Here is a 25,574-nt window from a genome sequence, read left to right as displayed (position 1 = left end):
GTGATACTGGTGGTGCTATGGTTTCAAACTGTCTTTGGAATTCTATTCCAACAACTATACAATGTGATGATAGAAAAAGAATTTATCAAACAATTTTAGATTCAGTATTTCCTTCCGTAAAATGGAAAAATTTACAATACTCGCTTAATAAGCTTATTAAGGATGGACACAAATAGTACAAAGTTGACCCTTGAACATTGGTTTGACCTATGTGGGTCTACTTACACGTGGATTGTTTTTGTATAAATACAGTACAATATAATAAATGTATTTTCTTTTCCTTGATTTTCTTAATAATATCTTCTTTTCCCAAACTTATTTTATTATAAGAATACAGTATATAGACATATACAAAATATGTTTTAATCAACTGTTTATGTTATCAATAAGGCTTCTGATCAACAATAGGCTGTTAGTAGTTGAGTTTTGGGGGAGTCAAGTTTTACATGGCTGTTTGACTGCATGGGAGATTGGTGCCTGCAGCCCTGATGTTGTTCCAGGGTCAACTGTAAGCCATACTAACTACTGATATCTATATTGGAACACAATGAAATAAGTCTCATATAACATCTGGGAAATAAGGTCTGGATGATGGAGAAGACATGACTATACAGCCAAGCACTACTCAGAGAAGTCAAAGGAGTCAGAAATACAAGTCACAGGGGAACCTGGTTGGCTCGGTCAGTTGAGCATCTGACTCTTGATTTCAACTCAGGTCATGATCTCATTGTTTGTGGGTTCAAGCCCTGTGTCAGATTCTGCACTGATGCTTAGAGCCTACTTGGGATTCTCTTTCCCTCTCCTCTGCGCACCCCCCCATGCTCACTTGCTCTCTGTCTCTCTAAATACATTAATAAACTTAAAAAAATATATGTTACATATGTGACTTTACATTTTCTAAAATTTTTTTTTTTTTTAACGTTTATTTATTTTTGGGACAGAGAGAGACAGAGCATGAACGGGGGAGGGGCAGAGAGAGAGAGGGAGACACAGAATCGGAAACAGGCTCCAGGCTCCGAGCCATCAGCCCAGAGCCTGACGTGGGGCTCGAACTCACCGAACGCGAGATCGGGACCTGGCTGAAGTCGGACGCTTAACCGACTGCGCCACCCAGGCGCCCCAATGACTTTACATTTTCTAATAGCCACATTAAAAAGAAAAAAAAGTAAGTTGTGAAAAATTAATAAATTTTAATAATTTGTTACTAAGTCTTTGAAGTCCAGTGTGTTTTACAATTGCAACACATCTCAGTTCAGGCTAGACACATATCAAGTACTCATCAGACACGTGAGGCCAGTGGTTATCATATTGTACAGATCTGACTAGAAGCGATAAAATAGTATTTCTTCCATCTAGCACAGGCATAATAAATGAATGGCTTACTTTCCCAAACATTGAGATCAGCTCAGTTTCTAGCAAATAACAGTTCCACAAAACTATGTTTTGTATGAATAAATGAATGACAAAAGAAATGCATGACAAAAGTGAATCAATAATAAAATACAAGAATATAAGATATCAAGAAATGGGAAATCAATTGGTATGGTATTATTAAATATATATGGTAAATGAATAGGCACCAAAGTTAAATACATTAAAAACAAGTAAGGGGGGGCGCCTGGGTGGCACAGACGGTTAAGCGTCCGACTTCAGCCAGGTCACGATCTCGCGGTCCGTGAGTTCGAGCCCCGCGTCGGGCTCTGGGCTGATGGCTCAGAGCCTGGAGCCTGTTTCCGATTCTGTGTCTCCCTCTCTCTCTGCCCCTCCCCCGTTCATGCTCTGTCTCTCTCTGTCCCAAAAATAAATAAACGTTGAAAAAAAAATTTTTTAAAAATAAATAAATAAATAAAAACAAAGTAAGAGATTTTATATGTCTCGATAAGTAGTTTGAATATTATCCCTAAACTTTGGAAGAATCTGCAATAGGAGATTCTGTATTCATCAGGACTCTACCGAGAAACAGAACCAATAAGAGACAATACATATACATTATATATCATTTTAGAAATAAAATGTTTTATATATATATCATTATATATATATATGACCTGTCTTTCATTTGTATGATATATATATATATGAGAGAAAACGTATATATATATGTGTGTGTGTGTATATATATATATATATATACATGAGAGAAAAAGTATATATATATATATATGTGTGTATATATATATATATGTATATATATATATACACATGAGAAAAAAAGAAAGAGAGAGAGAGAAAGGGAAAGGGGAAAAGGGGAAAGTTGTTTTTAAGAAATTTGCTCATACAGTTGTGGAGTGTGGCAAATTCAAAATCTTTAAGGTGGGCTAGTGAGGGGAGATTTGATATTACCTCACACTTGGAGAATACATTGTGGAAAAAAAAATTGGATTCAACTCATTAACTGGTTTATCAAAAACAAGCATAGAAATAAAAACTATTATATAAATTTACATTGCAGGGTACTGATATTTTCTAGAGCTCTATAATGCATTGTTTTGAAATTGCAAATAAGGTAATTATAATGCATAGAAATTCTAAGATCAAAATCATCAAGGAGCATCTGTATATCAACAAGTACAGGAAAGTGTTAAATATTGGAATTATATTAACTTGGATCATGTGATTAATTATTCCCACTTGTTTCACTACTAGAGATGTGATGTGTTGTTTTAGTTTTTTATTTATTTACTTATTTTGAGAAAGAGTGAGAAAGGGTGCAGGTGTTCATGGGAGGGGCAGAGAGAGAGGGAGAGAGAGAATCCCAAGCAGCCTCCCTTAGTGCAGAGCCTGATGCGGGGCTCAATCTCATGAACCGTGACATCATGACCTGAGCTGAAATCAAGTCAGACCCTCAACTGATTGAACCAACCAGCCACCCCTAGAGATGTGTTTTAAAATTATATTTTCTTAAATTTATTCTGACATGTCTTTGTCTCTTTGCCTAACACACATCAAACCACGTGTAACATGAAGGGTTTAAATCAATACAATACATTTGAGTTTCCAGAAAGAAGTTGTGGCAGAATGCATATTCCACTAGACAATTTTAAAATAGGTTTATTAATTGAACTGCGAGGATTCAGTCTAGCCTGTAACGTAATACCACGAGTGTGAAGCTAATAATGATTTATTTCTTGCTCACATCTTAAATAGTATTAACAATTATTAGCTTGAAAAAAAATGTGACAAAAAAAAATAAAGTCCTAAGAAAACATGAATAAGTAATGTTTAAAAATGAAATTTAAACAAAGATAAATAACAAAGATTATTTCCACTAAATTTGTTAACAATATTAATTCCTTCTACAATTGAAATAGTGACTCCCAGTTTATTAACTACATCCTGGGATTAATTTACGTACTTCTAGAAAATGAATTAAGTTTTTTAGGCCTCTTGGGTACCATTTGGCAAATTCCTACTTTAGTGTATTAAGTGGTTTTTAAATTATTATAGTACTTACTTGTCTCTTATGTTAACCCTGAACTTTTCAACTATTAAAGATAAATTTAGCCTAGGGTATTCTAAATTGAAATATCAAATAGGAGGCTAATGATGGCCAGAGGTTGATGGATCCCTGAGAATCGGGCAAGCTTTGCCTTTTCTGATAATTCAGACAGCCTATATTGTCAAACCTCTATGGAGGTGACTAGAAACGTTTCCTTCACTGGCACATAAAGAAAATTCTCTTCCTACCCTGTTCTCTGCCCTAAGCATTCAATAGCCTGCAATATGCTATCCACACATTTTCTACAAACTATTTATCTTGAAGAGTTTTTATCTTTTCTCTATAGTATATTTTAATTGTTTTCTTTATTTTTCTGTAATATTTAATTATGCCATTTTACATTAATATGTTCTAAGCTTTAAATATTTTCTAAGTAATAGGTCAATATGAGGGCAACTCTAAATAACTTCCCATTTCAGTCCTCACCACACTTTCTAAACACATTCACTGTTGTCCAGTTAGTGTATATTCCTCCAAATCACTTCCTGTACCATCCAATGTGTACAATATGCATGCATATAAAATACATATCATATGCATATATGCTTTAGGAGACATATATTACTGAGGCATGCGGTATGTGTGTTTATGTAAATATATATCATAAATTCTGTATTTGTCCATACAACCAAATGACCTGTTAGCACATAGGCGTACTATTCAATCTTTCTAACCAAAGGAAAGGGTTTCATGAATATCAGTTGTAGTTTGTTTTTCAAGTACGTTATAGATGGACATTTAGATCAGTTGGATTCTCTTAAAGCTTAAGTAAACAATAAGATTAATATTATCTCAAATGACAAGAAATGTTAATGTTTCTATTTATGATTATAAGATAATGCATTTAAGCCTGCCAACATCTCCTCATGCAGCCACATTCACAGCAAGTCATTTATACATGACCAACATTCATAGCAGGTACTAATTCCTAGAACATTGTAATGGTTAATGTTATGTGTCAACTTGAGGACTAAGGGATGCCCAGATATTTAGTAAAATATTATTGTTGGGCGTGTCTCTGAGTGTGTCTCAAGAAGAGATTAGCATTTGAATTAGTGTGATTATGATCTGTCAAATAGGTTCCTCAGTTGCAACAAAATAGAAGGGCAGTGGTTACATGGGAAGTTTATGTACCTTACCCTCAATTTTGTTGTGAACCTGAAACTGCTCTAAAAAATAAAGTCTTGAAAACCACAAAAAGAAAGAAAGAAAGAAAGAAAGAAAGAAAGAAAGAAAGAAAAGAAAGAGAAAGACAGCTACCAAGTCATAGAGGAACATTACATGCATATTGATAACTAAAAAAAATCAGTTTGAAAGGTCTGCATTCTAACTGTATGGCATTGACATATTCTGGGGAAGGAAAAACTATGGAGAAAATAAAAGGTCAGTGGTTAACAAGGGTTCAGAGTGAAGAAGGAAGGGATAGATATGTGTAACACGGGAGTTTTAAGGTAATGAAGCTATGCTGTTTGATATTATAATGGTGAAAAATGCTGATAGTGGGGAAAGAAATAGTGTATGTGAGGGGCAGGGAACTCTAGTTTTTGTTTATTTATTTATGTACTTTTTGCAAAACTAAAACTGCTCTAAAAATTAAAGCATATTAATTTAAAACAAAGAAAAAGGAAAAGGAAATCTTGTAATAAAAGCCATTTCTGAGAGCTGTTGTCAAAATAGAATGCTTCTGGGAAATATGTTTCTTGAAAGCATAGGTTCAGAGAAATAATGGCATAATTGGGAAAGAATTGTAACTAGCATATGCAAACTAAAGCAAATTCTTCTGTGTTTTTCTTAACAGCCAAAAAGAAAAGGAAAATATTACTCCTTTCAGTTAAAAATAAATACACCTTGCATAAAAGTGTAAAGGCATAGGTTAAAGTTTTCCCTTTCTCTTAGGACTTTTTCATATCAAATTAGGAGACAACACTGCCTGACTTCCAGTGAACTGTGATGGAAATATTGAAAGAAAACATAAATAAGAAGATTTACAGAAAAACTGAAATCAAAACAACAAATGTTAAAGTTTTTAAAGAGCTGGTGATTTTTGTTTCAATTATCAATTATTTTGGTAAACTATGAAAGTCATCTAGCTCCTGAAACCTATAAGAAAGTATATTTACTATGTTTTACAAGGAAAATTTATTTATTTATTTTTTCAACGTTTATTTATTTTTGGGACAGAGAGAGACAGAGCATGAACGGGGGAGGGGCAGAGAGAGAGGGAGACACAGAATCGGAAACAGGCTCCAGGCTCTGAGCCATCAGCCCAGAGCCTGACGCAGGGCTCAAACTCACGGCCCGCGAGATAGTGACCTGGCTGAAGTCGGATGCTTAACCGACTGCGCCACCCAGGCGCCCCATGTTTTACGAGGAAAATTTAAAGAAAAATAGATATAGATGATGATGGTGATGATGATGATGATAGATAGGTAGATAGATAATAGGTAGATGATAGATAATATAGATGATGATAGATGATAGATGTATATGTAATAATATACATGAGATATAAATATAGGTACATATATAGACATAGGAATTGAAGATATATTAGCATACCATAGAATCTCGAGAAGAAATTAGAATAAAACATGAATCAAGGTGCAGCCATCTAGGTGAACATAAGTAACTAGACAGATCAGCAGTACTCTTGAAATTGTACTAACCTCAGCTAATATCCTCCCATGGTAGATAAAGAGGTCAAGTACATGAAGGGAAAAAATAGGGAAGATGTATATTGATTTCTTTAGAACTTTTTGATCCTATACCACATGAAAGCATACTTTACAAGTTAGCTAAATATGATCATTGACCATTGCTGGTGGATGAGTGAACACTCAATTGTACCTCAATCCTTATAGTAGTTACCAATAAATCTGCCTCGGTATTAAGAGCCTAAATATATGAAGGAGTTGTCTTGGGAAGAAAATAATCTCTTCAAAATTTGGATAAAATTCTATAGGGAACAGATATGTATATTGAGAAGAAAAATATATAAAAACATAAATACAGGTTGAAATTTGGGGGAAAAGAAATACATAGTGATTTTTAAAAATGGTTTACAAGTAACAAGAATCAATCATTAAATACATGTTTATTGAAACCTTTCATTAGTTCACATACTGAACAAAACTATTTCACATGGTTCTTAATCAATCATTACCAAATCTATTTATAACTTTCTGCACTAATATAGATGAGAACATCATTTGCTCAAAATTTCATTTAAAATAATATTTTAGCCCAGTAGATTGAGAAAAACATTTTAATAATTTTAAATTCCATTATGGTTCAGCATAGTAAAATAAAAATATATTAATGAAAAGGGGCCACATAAAATTTCACAAGAAATGGCCTTACTTTGCTGGTTTTTACTTGCTGGCCTTACTTTTGCTGGTTCAGTGATTTCAGACGGTGATAAAATGTGCATGTGTGTCTCAGTTTTCCTTGCTTACCTCTGGACAAGCCAAATGCACATATTTAATCACACTGGATAGTGGATCCTCTGCAATAAATCTTCATTGGACAAGTGGATCACCCAAAATAAATCATCCGTGGGTGAGTGAAACAACTTTGCTCAAACATCCATGGAGAAAGAACTCATCCATCATAAACCAAAGATAGATAAGTAGATCAGCCTTGATTTACTGCCTCTAACCATGAATACGGTTTTGCCTTACCTAAGGTGTACCATGACTTTGCAAACAGCTTATAGTTTAGAAAAATATGGAAGAGTTACTCCTCTAATACTGCCATTGAAAGTCTACTTTCTGGTGAAGCAATAGCATCATCAATGAGATAAAAAGCAAAATGAGTTGCTAAATTTTATTGTTACATTAATTTAGCAATGTAGTGTAATAAAAAAAGAACTTTGGCATTACCAAACACTGAGTTCAAATCTCAGTATCTTCATTATTGTGATCTTAAAAAGTTTTTATCTATAAAATTACAGTGATAGTAACCAACATTATAGGTATTGTGAAGAGTGAATGAGATGCTCAATAGATGTAAATTTACAATGTTCACAAATTTTGAAATATCTACTGGTCCTGGCACTGGAATGTTAAGTAAGGCATACAATACACCATTCCAATTTTCCATAGGGTAGGGAGAAAAGCAAATTAATCACAAAATAGTATAGTACTTGGACAGAATAGTATAGTAGTGGATAGTACTTGGGCAGAACTATGAATGGAGAATTAGAACAAATAGCACAATTAAACCGCAATCAATTGGCATAAGTTCCAAGAAAAAAAAATTGACCTTTAAGATGATTCTTAAAGCTCAAGACATACATTCGATGGACAATAGAGAAAACAATATGTATATAGATTAGCAACGACGAATATATTCTATGGGTTATAAAAATATGTGTGTTTATTTATATATAGGCATATGTATATAGATATATAGATGTATAGAAATTAGCTCAGCGGATTTAGACAGGGGTCAGATCATAAAAGGCCTTCTCGGTGCGCCTGGGTGGCGCAGCCGGTTAAGCGTCCGACTTCAGCCAGGTCACGATCTCGCGGTCCGTGAGTTCGAGCCCCGCGTCAGGCTCTGGGCTGATGGCTCAGAGCCTGGAGCCTGTTTCCGATTCTGTGTCTCCCTCTCTCTCTGCCCCTCCCCCGTTCATGCTCTGTCTCTCTCTGTCCCAAAAATAAATAAACGTTGAAAAAAAATTAAAAAAATAAAAATAAAAAAAAATAAAAGGCCTTCTATGCTTCTCTCTATACTGTGGATTTTACTCTAAGCCAATGGATCATCCATCTCTGAATGCTTTTATGAGGCGAATGATTTAACCATATTTGCATTTTATGAGAAAACACTGTAGTAGATTGGGGAAGAGTGGACTGAAAAAAGTCAGTTCAATTTTAATATACTACTACATAGTAGCATGTATAATTTTTTTAATATGAAATTTATTGTCATACTGGTTTCCATACAATACCCAGTGCTCATCCCAACAGATGCCCTCCTCAATGCCCATCACCCAATTTCCCTCCCTCCCACCCCCCATCAACCCTCAGTTTATTGTCAGTTTTTAAGAGTCTCTTATGGTTTGGCTCCCTCTCTAACTTATTTTTTTTCTTTTCCCCTCCCCCCATGGTCTTCTGTTAAATTTCTCAGGATCCACATAAGAGTGAAAACATATGGTATCTGTCTTTCTCTGTATGACTTATTTCACTTAGCATATGAATAGATAAATAAATTGTGGTTTATATACACAATGGAATACTACTTGGCAATGAGAAAGAATGAAATATGGCCTTTTGTAGCAATGTGGATGTATAATTCTTATATACCCCAGAAAATATGAGGATAAGACAAATAAATGTATATATGGGAAACTATATATTTACATACAATTTCTTTTATACATTCTCCTTGAATCTATTGTATACATTCTCTTTGTACTCTCTCTGTATATATATATATACATATATATATATGTGTATATATATATATATAAACGGTAGAAGCAGTTGCCACTCTTATCATCTGACTTGATAAAGTCAATTTTTCCATTTGAATTTCACACATATTATTGGTCTACAAACTGCACCATCAAATGTATCTTGACTAACCATTTCCTGCTAGTTAACATGCTACATAAATTCAATAACTCTCAGTTTTAGTCCTTGTAAATATGATATAAATGTAAAAATAATAATGCTAATGATAATCAGTTATATGCACAATGATATTTTTTGTTTTGTGCAGAAAAAAACATCAATATATGTTTTTAAAGATCAAATTTTTTGCATAACGTATCACATTCATTGTAATATATAGAGATTGATGTATAATTTCACTATTGAATTTATATCATGCATTATTGTTGTAAAAACAAGCTTTCAACCTTTTTGGCCATATTAACCTATTTATTAATTTTCCACCTTTTTCTTTATACTTCAAAATTTCCTTTCATATTCATTTTAAGAATTACTTATTAGCTGATCATATTGTTCACATGTTGGATTAATTTACGCTGATTTTATTTTAATCGTTTTTTTTCCTAAAGAGACATGAAGTTTCTGATTTTATTATCTAATTTAGGGAATTTGTGCCTTATGAAATAAAAGAGAAATTATCTTACTTTGTCCTGATCAACTTAAGTTTTGTAAAGAAGTATGCTTTAAGGTTTTTATTTCTGGTTACGTGTTTTCTTATTGTTCATGCGAGGTCTCAGAGAATTATTATATAAACAGAAATAACGTGGACATAATACTTGTTCAAATAGTTATAGACAAGAGGGGAGCCTGGGTGGCTCAGCCAGTTAAGCCTCCAACTTTGGCTCAGGTCATGATCTCACAGTTCATGAGTTGGATGGAGCCTTGGGCTCTCTGCTGACAGCTTGGAGCCTGGAGCCTGCTTTAGATTCTGTCTCCATCTCTCCCTGCTCCTCCCCTGCTCATACTTTCTCTCTCTTTCTCTCTCTCTCTCTCAAAATAAAAAAAAAAAAATTAAAACTTAAAAAAAAACAGTTATATATAAGAAGGGTGCCTGGGTGGCTCAGTCAGTTAATCCTCAGACTTTAGCTCAGGTCATGATCTCATGGTTCATGAGTTCAAGCCCTGCATTGGGCTCTGTGCTGACAGCTCAGAGCCTGGAGACTGCTTCAGATTCTGTCTCCCTCTCTCTCTCTGCCACTACCCTGCTTGCTCTCTCTCTCTCTCTCTCTCTCTCAAAAAAAAAAAAAAAAAATTAAAATTAAAAAATTAAAAAAACCCAAATAGTTATAGACAAGAAAACTATTTTCTACTTCTTTTTTCCAAAGCATAACCCCAAACATCTCATAATACAAGGTTTACTGAAATATATAATTATACAATAAGTATAAAGGTTACTTAGTGTATGTTTCATAGCTATTTTTCACAATATATTTACAAAAGGCATGATAAAGTGCTAAGGGATTTACCTACAACAAGAAGAGAAGGGTTTTATTCTTTTTTTTTTTAATTTTTTAATGTTTATTTATTTTTGAGACAGAGAGCATGAACGGGGGAGGGTCAGAGAGAGAGGGAGACACAGAATCCGAAGCAGGCTCCAGGCTCCGAGCTGTCAGCACAGAGCCCGATGCAGGGCTCAAACTCACGGACCGCGAGATCATGACCTGAGCCGAAGTCAGACGCTTAACCGACTGAGCCACCCAGGCGCCCCGAGAAAGGTTTTATTCTTAAACAAATAAGTTCACAGTATAACAAAATGGGCTAGATAATATGCTATTTGCTTAGATTTTAAAATCCAAAATTTTCATATAAGTAGAAATAGATATTCTGGTTTGTTTTTCTCCCAAATTTAAGATATTCTTTATTTTAAGAATGTACATGTTTTCTTCAGTCTCTAGAGAATAATTTTGGGATACGGCTGAAATTCCTGGGGGCTGATTGAAATAATCAAAACATAATGACAAATAACAGATGGCACTAATAACAAATTCTTGTTGATTAGTGTCTGAACATGCATATTGTTATATATTTTAGCTTGATTGTAAAGAAAGCTCTATATTGGGATTATTTTCTGTTCCCATGAGACCAGGATACCTGCAGTGGCGAGAATTGGGAGATTAAGTGAAAACTTTGTTAAGATTTTACAATGTCTTTTTCAAGAGAATTCAAATGAGGCCCAACAAGTAAAATATTCAGAATTCCTCTTCATACTTGTTAGTAATTATGAATAGTCTGATTTTTTGATGATACATAAAATGTGCCTATAATGTAACAACTTCAAAACTTTTTATGATGTAAAATGATATCCTATTATGGTCATTACCTACACCACCAAATTCAAACACCGTCATGGACAGTAAGGCTGAACAGACTCCAGGCTTGACAATTTCTCTTCATATTTCTTTTAAAATAAAGTCAACTACTAGGTATTTATCCAAAGGATACAAAAATGCTGATTCGAAGGGGCATATGCACCCCAGTGTAGCAGCACTATCAACAATAGTCAAAGTATGGAAAGAGCCCAAATGTCCATCGACTGATGAATGGATAAGGATTATGTGGTGTATATATATAAAATGGAACATTACTTGGTGATCAAAAAGAATGAAATCTTGCCTTTTGCAGCATCGATGGAACTAGAGTGTATTGTGATAAGCAAAATAAGCCAGTCAGAGAAAGACAAATATCATATGATCTCACTCATATGTAGAATTTAAAAATAGAATCAGATGGATGTCTGGGTGGCTCAGTCAGTTAAGCTCGGGTCATGATCTCACAGTTTGTAAGTTTGAGCCCCGCATCGGGCTCTGTGCTGACAGCTCAGAGCCTGGAGCCTGCTTCGGATCCTGTCTTCCTCTCTCTCTCTGCCCCTTCCCCGCTCATGTTCTGTCTTTCTCTCTCTCTTTCAAAAACGAATAAGATAAATAAAAAATTAAAAAAAGAACAAAATCAGATGAAGGTAGAGGAAGGGAAGAAAAAAATAAGAAAAAACAGAGAGGGAGGCAAACCATGAGAGACTCTTAAATACAGAGAACAAACTGAAGGTTGCTGGAGGGGGTGATGGGTTAAATGGGTGATGGGCTTTTAGATGGGCACTTTTGGGGATGAACACTGGTTGTCATATGTAAGAGATCAATCACTGGGTTCTACTCCTGAAGACAAGACTAAAAGGTGACTACCTTGAATTTAAATAAAAGAATAAATACGATACAATACAATACAATACAATACAATACAATACAATACAATACAATAATAAAATTAAATGAATAAAATAATGAATTTTAATTTAATTTAAAAAAGTTAACTTCTAATTTCATCTATGTGATATCAACTTTTATAAATTAGTCTGGTTATTGCTCATAAGTATAATGATATGAACTATCCTATCCTATCCTATCTGGTATACAGAACACAAATTGCTGAATGAATAAAAACATGCAACTAGATAGATAACCAAAGTCCAGGTCTGTGAAGTTCTATTTCTTATGTAAGGAATACACCTGAGCTTTCTTATGTTTAGTTGTCAAGTTTACATAGAGTTTCATGTTCTGGATTTTAGTGGACAAAGGAACATGTTTTCAAATATTTATGGGTGGATCCAAACAGAAGCTAGGTGGAAATGCATTTGAGTTCCAGAATTTAGTTCTGAGAACTCTGTCATTCCCCTACTCACTGCTCTCTAAAATATAGCCTTCTTACTTGTAGAAAATTAATTACTTGCCCCCTAAATGCCAGGGCATTTCCCTATCAAAGTAATTTATTGCAACCCAGTAATATATCTATAATTCATCCTACTGAGGGTAGCAAGCCCTCAGTCTTCACCTGCATGAGGAAACGATTCTGTGTAATGTGCATTGATTGTGTCAGTTGTTGGTGCAAAACATTATAACTTTTATTATATTTCCCATGCTTAGGCTACCTTTTTAATTGCCTAACTTACTATGATATTTCTTGTAGTGGTATAACTTTCCCAACATTACATACCCAACATTAGAGTGAATTATTTTTTAGGTGTCTCTGCTTGCTTCCCAAATTAATGACGATTTGATCATTCATGTATGAGTTTCATTGCCCTTTTGTTCTCATATACTATAGGAAGCTTTCTCAGAAGTCATTTTTACTTTTTGGGTCTTCTGTTGTCAGTTTCCTTATTTGCAGTATTTTTTTTCCCTACATTTTCTGCTCATACCCTTGAGCTTCGCTGATGAAGTATTTTATTTTTCCCATTTTCCATGAGAAGTTTTACAGCACCCTCTGACCAGTCCTTCTATATTTCTTCCTCTTCCCTTTCCTACTGTCAACATGCCAATCTCACAAACACAAACATATTAATTTTTATCATGCCTTGCTCTCTCTCATAGTTCTTACAAAGTAAGCTCAGCCAGCCCTCTACTTAGGTTGCTTTTCAAGCCAGCTCCCTTGTTTGTTTTGATGGTGACCTTTGCCTCTTATTTGGGCAACTTATGTACTTAGTATAGTCTTGCTTTACAAGAGTATAGTCTTCCAAGATTTATAGTCAACCCTTATTGTTACAAAAAAAGAGCACCCTCCACCAGCAAAAAGATTATGACTTTCTGAAAGCTCAGATAATGGTTAGCAGTTTTTAGCAATAAAGTATTTTTTAAATGAAGGTATGTACATTGTGTTTTAGACATAATGCTATTGCATAATGAGTAGACTACACTATAGTGTAAACATGATTTTTATATGCACCAGGAAACAAAAAATTCATTTGACTCACTTTATTGCAATATTCCTTTTATTGCAGTGGTCTGGAACTGAAAACGCAATATCTCCAAGGTATGCTTGTGCTACTGGCTTTCACACTGCTCCGTCACTGTGCTCTCTCCTGAAGTTTAGAAACGACACAAGTATGGTTATTTGTGGGGTAATATGAGCTGCCCTGGTGGCACAGGTGTAAAATGGGAATTGAGGAGAGAAAAGATTTCTGCATTTTCCCCATGCACAGATACTACGACCAAAAAAATGTCTCTGATCAGCAAATGACTCAGACTTCTGTTTTGTTGAGGGCTCCAAGCTCACACTGGTCTGACTCCCACACAATGTTAGAACGCCTCAGATGTGTTTATATGGGGAAAATATTTTATACGGAAATATTCTGATATCTACCAGCTCATGGACTCAAAAATACCCTGTAATCACCCTGTCTATCCTAGGGCTGATCCACTGCTCTCATTTTTTATTTTAACCAAATGATGATTTTAAGTGAAACTCATTTCCTGTTCCTGGTTGTGTATTCAGCTTGCTCCTGGTTACTCGAATCTCAAAAAGAAGAACCTAGTAAGTAAGTCTCTGAGGGCTTTATATACATCTTCCCTCTTTCATTGTCTCCCTTTCAATTCAACACTCTAATACTATTTATTGCAGAAATAAAGGGACTATCTTAAGCCAAAATTTACCAAATTATCCTGTTGAAGTGCATTTTCAGGATATATTCTGCCCACCTTACTGTATATTTTCTATAACATGACTTCCAAATTCATATATTAAAATCTTTTGTTCTGAGCAACATACATTGTGTTATTCTTTTTCAGTTAGCTGTGTACCAATTCTTCAATTTAATCTTTATTTGTTTCCCGTTTAGGATCCAACATAATCTATCATACAGAAATATCTGAATTTTCTTTGCCTCACTCTTCTCCTTTTAATTCCAGGACATTATTGCTATCCTAAAATGTGTTCCTTATTTATTCAAAGCATGCCTTGATTCTCTCTTCACTTCCTGTCCCAACCATATTGTATCTTCTTCCTCTGATTACCTAAATAGCCATGTACATTAAACATTTGTTCAAACTTATTCCTCTTATCCTATTATATTCTTTCTTCTTCTACAGCTAGAAAAAAGTTTATTCCCCTTTCAGGGTCAAAGTCAAATATCACATCCAGTTGAAATATTCCTCTGGTTCTATACACATGGCATAACAAGATATTCTTGCCTATAGTTTCGTGCCTATAGAGCAATAGTTAATTATTTATTTGAGTGTCTTCCACATTAAAATGTGAATATTTTGAAGGCAGGTAAACTGTCTTCCATCCTTATAAATGGAAGGTTTTATATTTTTATATCCCCCTCTTAAGTGTGTCATGAATCCAAGTACAGTTACTGGTTCCTTTTGTGGTGTTATAATAGAATTAGCATCAGGGGTTCCAGAATGCTGAATCTCACCTTCTTATTATATCATCTCCTAGGACGGTTTCTAATGTAACTTTACAAATAGGGGGAAATCTCTTAATTGAAATCAAAGTACCATTTAATTTACAGTATTGAAAATTAATAGTACTCCTTTCTACTTGTGAATTGTGGATGGTAGGCAACCTAGACTCTTACTAACTAGACTGCAAACTCCTTCTCCCAAAGGTATGAGGAGCTAAGAAGTAGTGGACTTAAGCAGACCTGGGCAGCAGTGAGAAGTGGAAAGTTCTAGTGTTAATGAATGCTTGTATGGTATTGAATTATGTATTGAACCTATATTTAGTGCAGATAAGAGATAGGTACGGAATAAATAAATAATACCAATTTTATAAACCTTATTCGGTATCACAGATTGACACTTAAAATCATTCATGACATCTAGTTTTTCCCGCTTAGTTTTTAAATTATTCCCATTAATGGTTCAAACTTTTGAGCTCTTCATTTCTTTGAAGGATAATCAAGATAATTTAATTATATGATATCTCATTGAAATACTGCAGCACAGAGCACAGCTGTCACAATGACATTTCTAAGTTTCTAAGTTTCTAAGTGAAGGCTACTTCAATAATGAAATAAAATATTTCCAGAATATTCTTACATAAAAAAATGAAGTAGAAACTCATTGCTGCTTCTGTGGATATGACTTAATATTCTGTAGGATGACTTTAATATTTGAAAAGATTCTTATAATTTGAATAATGCATATATTCACAGAACAAAATTTCACAAAAACAGCAGTACATAGAAGTAGAGAGCTATGAGTAAAAACTACTATACTAAGACTTCAGCAGGTTTTAAACATGACCATTGAATCCATTTTTAACTGGCTTGTTAAATTCCATTATTTTATATCTAATGAGACAACACTGAAAAAGAAATGAGATACCTCCAATAAACATAAATCATAGAAGTGTGTAATATAATTAACATGGAGAAGTAGAAAAGATGAGGTTATATCTGATGTGGTCCAGGCACCAGAATTCCTTGATCTTCGCTGTCTTCATTTTGATTTTGAAATATTTTTTAAAAAGTTATTTTATCTCATAGAACAATTATGTTAATAAGTGAAAATATTTTTTTAAGAAAACTAGTTGAAAATCTCAGTATGTGACCAATATATGGCCAACATGTGATGTTCTTTAGATACGGAGCTCGATCTTGCCCTAAGAGTACAGGTACACAATTTACTTTTACCAATTTTTATCCTATTTATAAAATGAAATTTTTGCTTGTTCATCGAAATCTCAAGTCATTCATTGCCGTGTTTTAAACTCATTACCTTAATGCTAGATAGTAGAAGAAAATGGGGAGAAAAGGGCTTCTGTGTTAACTTGCAGTTTCTTTCAGTACCAAGTACAGATTTCCTTATATATTTCTGGAATCTCTCCCTAAACCTGTTTCTCTAGAGGCACAAGTTCCATTCTCATATACTGTGGCCTTCGAGTACTAAAATTCAAACTGCGCATCATACTTAACTGGGTTGTATGTAATCCCATTCCTCCCACTTCACCTTTTACAACTCTACCCATTCATTTCCCACCTGTCTCACCAGGTTTCTTTTTATTTTTTCAGTGTTCAGTTTCCTTTAATGACCCCCATCTCCCTGCAGGCTTATTTCTTCTCCTCAAATACACTGAGCATGTTCTTACCCCAGGGCTATTTGAGCATACTGCTCTCAACACTTTGTAAGGCTTGTTCCTTGATATCACATAAATTTGAGTTCAAATGTCACTTTCACAGGAAAAGCTTTACTGACATAACTATTTGAAAAATCTTTCTGACCATAAAATCCCCCAAGTCACTATCACACCATTTTTTTTCCCTTTATATAGTTAGTGTTCTGGAAACCATTGGATTTATTTATTCATTTATTAGTTTAATGTCTGTATCTCCCCACAGACTATATATATTGTATCACAAAGGCGGACATTTTCTATTGTTCTCTTATCTTCCCAGTATTTGAAACAAATCCTGGCACATGGAAATTTAACACACACACACACACACACACACACACACACACACATACACACACACACACAGAGTAATGTGTGGGAGCTGGGTTGTGATGGTTTACAAGACTCAATTTTGCAAAGCATCTTTTCCTGTGTCCCTCAGCATCACATTGGTAGCTTGAAATTGACGAAGTGGGAGATTTTTTCTTCAAAGAATCAAAAAACACTACAAATTGGGGCTCTTTTTGGTGAGTCTATTATTAAACATTTACTAATCTATATATGACAGAGAGAATGCAATTCTTTTCCTATAAATGTAAAATTATTTTCCTATAACTAAGATCTGAAGTGAGGAAAATATGTATGAGAAAAAGCTTTATTCTTTCTGTATGCGGTACCAGCATACAAAACAAAACAAAACAAAACAAAATACCCCAAAACAAAACAAAACAAAACACCCCAAAACCAGGAAACAAAAACTATGCCTTTAAGCCACTGATGAGCAAAGCAGCACAGGAAACAATTAGGAAAGGATCCATCGCATCACAAGTTTTGAGGCCAAATAATTCTGAACAATAACCAATATTTCTGACTATGAAAAATGGATTCCTGCATCCTGATAGTATTCCAATTTCTAAATAATGATCACAAAAAACTGTGTTTGGCTGTAATGTACCTCTAACTTTTTCTAACCACAAGTAACATACTAATATGCCCATTTGTTTGCAATTACAATCAGTTCTTTCTGATATAAGAATGTGACAGGAGCTACTTTTTTTTTTTTTTCAACTTCTTTGGTCTCAGAATGTAAGTTCAACCTTTAGGCACCCTATTATCTAGAGATGATATGGTTTTTTTGTTTGTTTTTTGGTTTTTTTTTAATTCTTTTTTTTAATGTTTATTTATTTTTGAGAGAGAGAGAGAGAGTGAACACGAGAGGGGCAGAGAGGGAAGGAGATACAAAATCAGAAGCAGGCTCCAGGGTCCAAGCTGTTAGCACAGAGTCCAATGTGGGCCATGAACTCACGAACTGTGAGATCATGACCTGAGCTGCAGTTGGATGCTTAACCAACTGAGCCACCCAGGTGCCCCATGGAGATGATATGTTTTTTTATGTTAAAATCATTCATATTACTTATTCAGAACTCCAGTACTACCAAATACCATGCCTATCATTGTGAATATAGGTACTTACTACCAGAAATGGCTCAAATGATGATGATGTTGCGAGATAAACTACTAGGGGGAAATAATGAGTAATTATCACTTATTGTATATTAACTATGTTAGGCATTCTGTTATGTGTTTTGTATTCACATATTGTTTTTTATATTCAATTAGCTCATTGATACTATGAATAGGTTATTTTTAAAATTTTAATTTTAAAAACAAGAAAATAGATAATTAGACAATTTTTCCCATAGTCACATGGGTAGTAAGTAAAGGAGATAAAATTCAAATCCAAGAAGTCTAATTTTAGATTTCACAGATCGCGTATGAGGCCTCAAGCATACTGTCACTCCACAAAAACTAAAGTCACTAATGACAGCTCAGAGGTCTTGGGATATTTAAAAGGCAAAAGAATCAATATGTTCCTGCAGGAGCTTGTCCTCTAAAGTGGAAGTAGGTTATGTGTAAATGTGTGCGTATATGTGTGTGTGTGTGTGTGTGTGTGTGTGTGTGTGTGTGTTTAAGCACATATCTCTACTGTATATCATTCTGAAGAATAATTTACTTGAATAATTGAGCTATTCATTCATTTTGTTTGGGCAGTAATAGAAATAAAGCATAGAACATGAGTCACACTTCGAATGGTTGGATTAAGTGATAAAATTACATATGAATATCTTAAAGGGATTTGTATAGATTTTTACGTTTATCCAAAGAGTAAATAAATTATACATCATTGATAACATTTTTCTGAATGAAGATAAGATGGAAAATTTACATAAAAGCCATAAACTAACAGATTTTATGAAAACATATCCCAGGTAGCTGAATGTACAACCATGGAATTAGTATGTATTAAAAATGATTAAATAACCAACTTGAATTTGTCATCCTGTCTTACCAGAAATTTACCCTATGTTAATTGAAAAGCAAGACATAATTATCAGTTATTTTAACCTTCCCTTTTTTTATTATGTGTGGGTTTTTTTTTTGTACTGTTGTTAAATATATGGTTTCCAGACCATCGCCTATTATTAAGGATCGTCCATCGCTTATGGGAATGATTCAAAGAAATTATAAGGTAAAGGAAAGAAGCTATCCTGTTGTCTGATTACAAAAACACCCTCAAGGCTTGTGCAATGTAATTTGTATATTAATTCCATTGCCCCCAATACAAAGCTGATGTAGAAGGCATAGCCCCTCATTCTTTTAATAGTTATAAGGTTTTTCTTTTCTTCTTGCATCTTTATTTTTAAATAAACATTTAATTTTAGAATAGTTTTAGATGTACAGAAAATTTGTAAAGATAAAACAAAACTCCCATTTATCCCATATGCAATATCTTTCATTATTAAGATCTTATATTTATATGGTACATTTGACACCATTTATGAATAAAGGTACATTATCAACCGAAGTCCGTATTTTATTCAAATCTCTTTAGTTTTTACCAAATGTCTTTTTTGTGTGTGTTCCAAAATTTTATCCAGGATATGATATTGTATTTTAGTCATTATGTCTTCTGAGGTTCCTTTTGATTGTGACTGTGTTTCAGACTTTCTTTTTTTTTTTTTTTTGATGACCTTGACAATTTCGATAAGTAATGGTTAGCTCTTTTGCAGAATGTCCTTCAATTGAGATCTGTTTGATGTTTTCCTCATGATTGTTCTGAGGTTTGTTCCGAGGTTAAGGGTTTTGGGGAGCAAGTCCACAGAGGTAAAGGAAGTACTAACAGCATGGCTTGCCACCCTTCATGTTGACTCAGCACGTTCTTGAGATGGTGTTTGTTTGACTTTTTCCATTGTAAAATCATTCTTTCTTTCCTTTTCTACACTGTATTTTAAAAAGGGAATCCATATGTGTAATTTACTGACTTACTCTTTACATAAAGAGTGAGAAGTTATAAATGTCATGTGAGTGAAATTATACAGTATATATTCTTTTCAGGCTAGCATATTCTACATAGCATCATGTACTTAAGATTCATTCAGGTTTTGTGTGTCTTGAAAGAACATGTCTATTTAGTCACTGAATAGTATCCCATTGTATGGATATGCATAGTTTGCTGACCCACTCACTTATTGAAGAACATTTTAATGGCTTCTAGCTTGGGGCAATTGTTAAAAAAAAAAACAAATACAATCTGCTATAAAATTTGCTTACAAGTGTTTGTATGGACACAAGTTTTTAATTCAACTGAGTAAATGCCTAGATGTATGATTGCTCTATTGCATACTAAGACCATATTTTAGCTTTTTAAGATACTGCCAGATGATCTTGCAAAGTGTTTGTGCCATTTCTATTCCCAGCAGCAATAAATGAAAGTTCCTGTTCTCTGCATTCTCACTAGCAATTGTTATTGTCAGGTATTTGGGATTTTAGTCATTTTAATACACGAATAATGGTATCTCATTGATATCATTGTTTTAATCTGTAATTCCCTAAAGACAAATAATGTTGCGTATCTTTTCATTGCTAACATGCCCTTTCTAGATCTTCTTTCGTGAGGTGTCTGTTCAGATCTTTGGCCCATGTTTCTCTTTTTTTTATTTTTAATTTTCTAAAAATACCGGGTATAATTTGTAAATTTGGATAGGAGTCCTTCATCAGATGTGTTTTGCAACCTTATCTCTCAGTTTTAGCTGGCTTTTTTTTTATTGGCTTAATGATGTTTTCATGAAGCAGAGGTTTTAAATTTTAATAAAGTCAACTTTATGTTTTATTTTCTTTCATGGATTATGCTTTTGTTGTTTTATCTAAAAACTCATCAGCAGGCTCAAGGTCAACATAATTTTCTCTTATGTTTTCTTCTAGACACTTGTGGGGAATAAGCTTAGGAATTCCCTGAGCCTGCACTGACGGGTTAATAAGGCATAAAGAAATAGAAAGCCATAGGATATACACACCCAAGTTTGGGTAAACAAGATTAGGTTAATAAGATTAGGTAAATGGGGCAAAGGCCCCCAGTATAGGATGAAGGTATAGGAACAGGGAATCTCAGGGTGAAAACATCCAAGATAGGTAAACAAGATGAGGTATTCAGGGCGGAAATGGCCCCCAAATTAGTACAATAGCAGAAAGCTGCTTTCACAGGAAGGAAGGACTAAATTAGGTGAACAGGGAGATAGGGCTATAGACCACAGTGGGGTGAAGTTGCCTAGGGTGGAGCTAATTAGCAAAAGAAAGGTTGACCCTGAGGTAGCATGCTCTGTCTTTCTAGTTCCCTAGACCAATGTAGGTAAACAGAGGTGGCGCCTCACATCTGCTGTAAACAACCTTTGACCAGTTCCAGGATTTTGTTTCTTATTGACCCAAACCCCTAATACCACATATCTTCAAAACCCCCTTTCCCTCACGCCCATGAGTTAATGTTCACGATTTCATTGTATCTTTGTGCAACGTCCATCACCACGTTTGTAAGCCTTCTGATCCTAATAAAAACGAGCAAGGACCCTTACTGGGGGCTCTGGTCTCCTCCCGGACATTAGCCCCTCTCGCACTTTTAATCCTGTGCCCCGCTTTCTTGCTGGAATTTACCAGCCTTATGGGCTTCCTTAATGTACTTTTGCGTTGGGGTGAGGACTTTATCAGAACCGGTTGGTGAGGTTTTTAGAGGCTTAATATCGTCCCACCCTTTTGAGGGAGGGAGAGTATCTTATGCCTGTAGAGGCACCAGAGGCATGGTCTGACTGTAGGGGGGCTGAGGTTTCTCCTCCTTTTTAGATAACTCTATAACTTCGTATACACTGCCCGATCTCAAGGAGAGAACGGCAGTGTGGAGGATGGACCAGGTGAAGATTACCTCAGGGGGGATATTAGCTCCTTCAGAATGCCTGGTCTTCAGTGTTTTCCCTACTGGTTCCCACACATCAAGATCTTAAGTTCCTTGTTCTGGGATCACAGGCAATTTTGTTGGACTGCCAGCAATAATCTAAGGAGAGCTTTATAATTTAGAGTAGTCCCTGCTGTCTCCCCTAGTGATTGAAGAATTCGAATATAGCACTTTTGTTCAGGGGCTATGGAGTTTCCCATGATAGATCTCTCAAAAAGTTCCACAGCAGCGAATTTTAACCTAGTTTGGCTTTATTCCTTACCTCCTCAGGAAGAGACTGAACCAGTGCAGTTTTTTTTCCCCCCTTGGAGCTCTTCAGTCATTCCGTGGTGTCCTGCAGTCCTTGTGTCGCCCTGCCTTCTGGCCGTGTTGGCTCCTTTTCCATGATGGCCTGTAGTCCTCTTGCCCCGGATCCGGTCGGGGTCACCATCTGGCACCCAACGTGGGGAACGAAACCACAATCCTGAGATTAAGAGTCTTGTGCTCTACTGACTGAGTTGCCTCTCTTGCATTTTTAATCCTGCCTCCTATTTTCTTGCTCGACAAGAGAGAACTCCAGACCCAGAGTCTACAACAGACCCTTAGAGTTTCGCAAATTACACCTTCTTATACGATGCATTTTGAGCTAAATTTTGTGAAAGCAGCAAAATCTGTGTCTGGGCTCTCTCCTTTTTGCTTCTTTCTCCAGTATAATTTGTTAAAAATTGACCCTCTTTCCATCGCTTTTGTGTCTTGTCAAAAATTAATTGACCGTGTTTGTGTTAGTCTACTTCTAGGATCTCTACACTTCCATTCTTTTCTGTGTCTAACCAATACTATGCTCTCTGTATTACACTATCTTCAAAATAAGTTTTAAAATCTGATAATGTGAGATCTTCAACTTTGGTTTTCATCTTCAATATTTTCTTGGCTATTCTGGCTTTTTGGTTTCCATAAATATTTTAGAATAATTTATCACTACATATGAAAGAACTTGCTGAGATTTTGATTGAATTGAATCCAAATTGATAAGAATTAACTCTTAATGATATTGAGGTTTTCAATAGGTGAGCACAGAATGTTTTTCCTTTCATTTAAATCTTTGGTTTATTTTTATTAGTTTTGAAGTTTTCTGCTTATAAACCCTATACACATTTGTTAGATTTATGCCTAAGTATGATGTTGAACTGCAGTGGTGAGATAAGAAATCCTTGAATTTTTTCTTAATAATAAAGTAGAACATCCAGTTTCTCACCATTAAGTATAATATTAGCTGTAGGTTTTTTGTGAATATTCTTTACTATGTTGAGGAATTCTCCTTCTATTCATATTTGGTGAAGATTTTTTATCATGAATGAGTGTTAGATTCTGTAAAATGATTATTCTGTTTCAGTTGATACAACATGATGGATTGCATTTATTTTTAAATGATAAACTTCACTTACTTTGAATAAATTCCAAAATAAATAAAATACTTTACTACAATTCCACTAGCTCACCCCAGTGCTTAAAAACTCTCGCCTTTTGTTTCAACAGAGATGAGTTCAGTCTCTCTCCTCCTCTGCAACAGTCTTAAATAAGTCTTCCTTGCCTGTTTAACCCCATCCAATGTAATTTTTCTTTGACAATATCAGGTGCTCCAAATTCCTGTATTAATGTTTGTCTCCCATATTGACTTCCTCATGTACTTCTCCATGTATTCTTCAGCTATAATGTATTCTTATTTTATGTATTATAATATTGTAGCCCTATGTGTGTTGTGTTGATACTTTAAAACAGAAGAACACTTTGTGAACTTCTGATTAAATCTTAATCATGAATTGCACCTTTGTCTGAAAGATTTATCCTTCACAAGTGATTCTCCATAGCTTTCCCCTACTGCTCTCTACTTTTCTTGCTTGGCTGCTGTATTCCCAATCAATTTCTCTGAAGTGATATGAAGCCATGACCCCTGATGACTGTGTCCCACAGCTTTAGTGAGGCAGCAAGACTGGTATAAATTGACAAAGGTATAAACTGGTATAAATTGAGAGAAATTGCTCCTCACCCCGAGAGCAAATTTCAGAATATGCTGGCTAAGTCCTTAGCCCTAGAGAGAGTAGCCCATTGCTATGGAGAAGTCTCTGAGATTTTTTCATAATGCTTACTCTTGCTTTCTCCTGCCAGAGGTAAGAAGAAGATATATATATATATATATATATATATATATTCACTATATATATATTATTCTGAATATATATGTACATATATAATCACTGTAAACATTTGGTGAATATTCCCAGTAAAAATTTCTTTTTCTTTTAAGTTTATTTATTTTTGAGAGAGAGAGATACAGAGCATGAGTTGGAGAGGGGCAGGGACAGAAGGAGACACAGGATCTGATGCAGGCTCCAGGCTCTGAGCTGTCAGCACAGAGTCTGAGAGGGGCTTGAATCCACAAACCAGGAGATCATGACCTGAACTGAAGTTGGGTGTTTAGTTGGCTGAGCCACCCAGGTGCCCCAACTAATAAAAATTTCTGAGAGTAACCTCAGGAAAGTGTTAGGAAACCCCTAAGTCTGAATCCCCAGGCATTTCTTCTTCTCATGCTGGTCTAAATTCAGTCTTCAGCAGTTCATCAAAATTATGATTTAATGTTCTTATTAGTTTATACCTCAGGATCGTCTGCTCTAATTGAATTGATCTTGATTTCTATATCTCCCTGGATGAGCCTGTCTCTCAGGACTGCAGGATGGCAGTTACTTCAGTTCTTGATGGCTCCAAGAAAAGTTGTTGTTTATCAGTTAGTCCAGGATGATAGTAAAGATGGCTAATTATCTAATAATTATTTTAATTCTAATTATCAATTCTAATTTTTCTCTTCTCCCCACCTTAGCATCGTATAACCAAACCATCATGTTATACAAAAAAGCCTTGGTGATCTGAACTACACAAATGAAAATCCCTTAGAAACACCAGAGAGGCAAAAATATTTAATATTTTTATCATTGTATATGTTTTTCACTTTCACAGGAATAATATCTCAGTGCGGATCAGCACAAGGCAAGAAAGTCAAGACAAAGAGAAAAAAGATGTGCAGTTTTGGAATAATATACGAAGGCATTTAAATCAGACCAGAATAGAAGTTTTCTCTTACCTGTTCTCATCAGAACCCAGCATAAATTCTTTTAAGGATAATGAGAATATGTATATATATATATATATATATATATTTTTTTTTTTGCCTATATCTATACCTTCTATATCTACATATAACTATATATATATTTCACTTCAGAATTTGCAGTTACTTTCAACAATTTTTAAAATATTCATTAAATTTATTTTTTAAATTTTGGTAACAATTCTTCCTCGTTGTGGTACTTAAAACACCAAAGCTAGATATCAATGGTTTGGTATTTTCATTAGAAAAATATTTTTACCAGTATCACTTACACATTTTTGTTTAAAAGCTTTAATTCTGTGGTGT

The sequence above is a fragment of the Prionailurus viverrinus genome, chromosome C2 (genome assembly GCF_022837055.1).
Source record: "Prionailurus viverrinus isolate Anna chromosome C2, UM_Priviv_1.0, whole genome shotgun sequence".
Lineage (NCBI taxonomy): Eukaryota > Metazoa > Chordata > Mammalia > Carnivora > Felidae > Prionailurus > Prionailurus viverrinus.
This window is presented reverse-complemented; position numbering follows the sequence as displayed.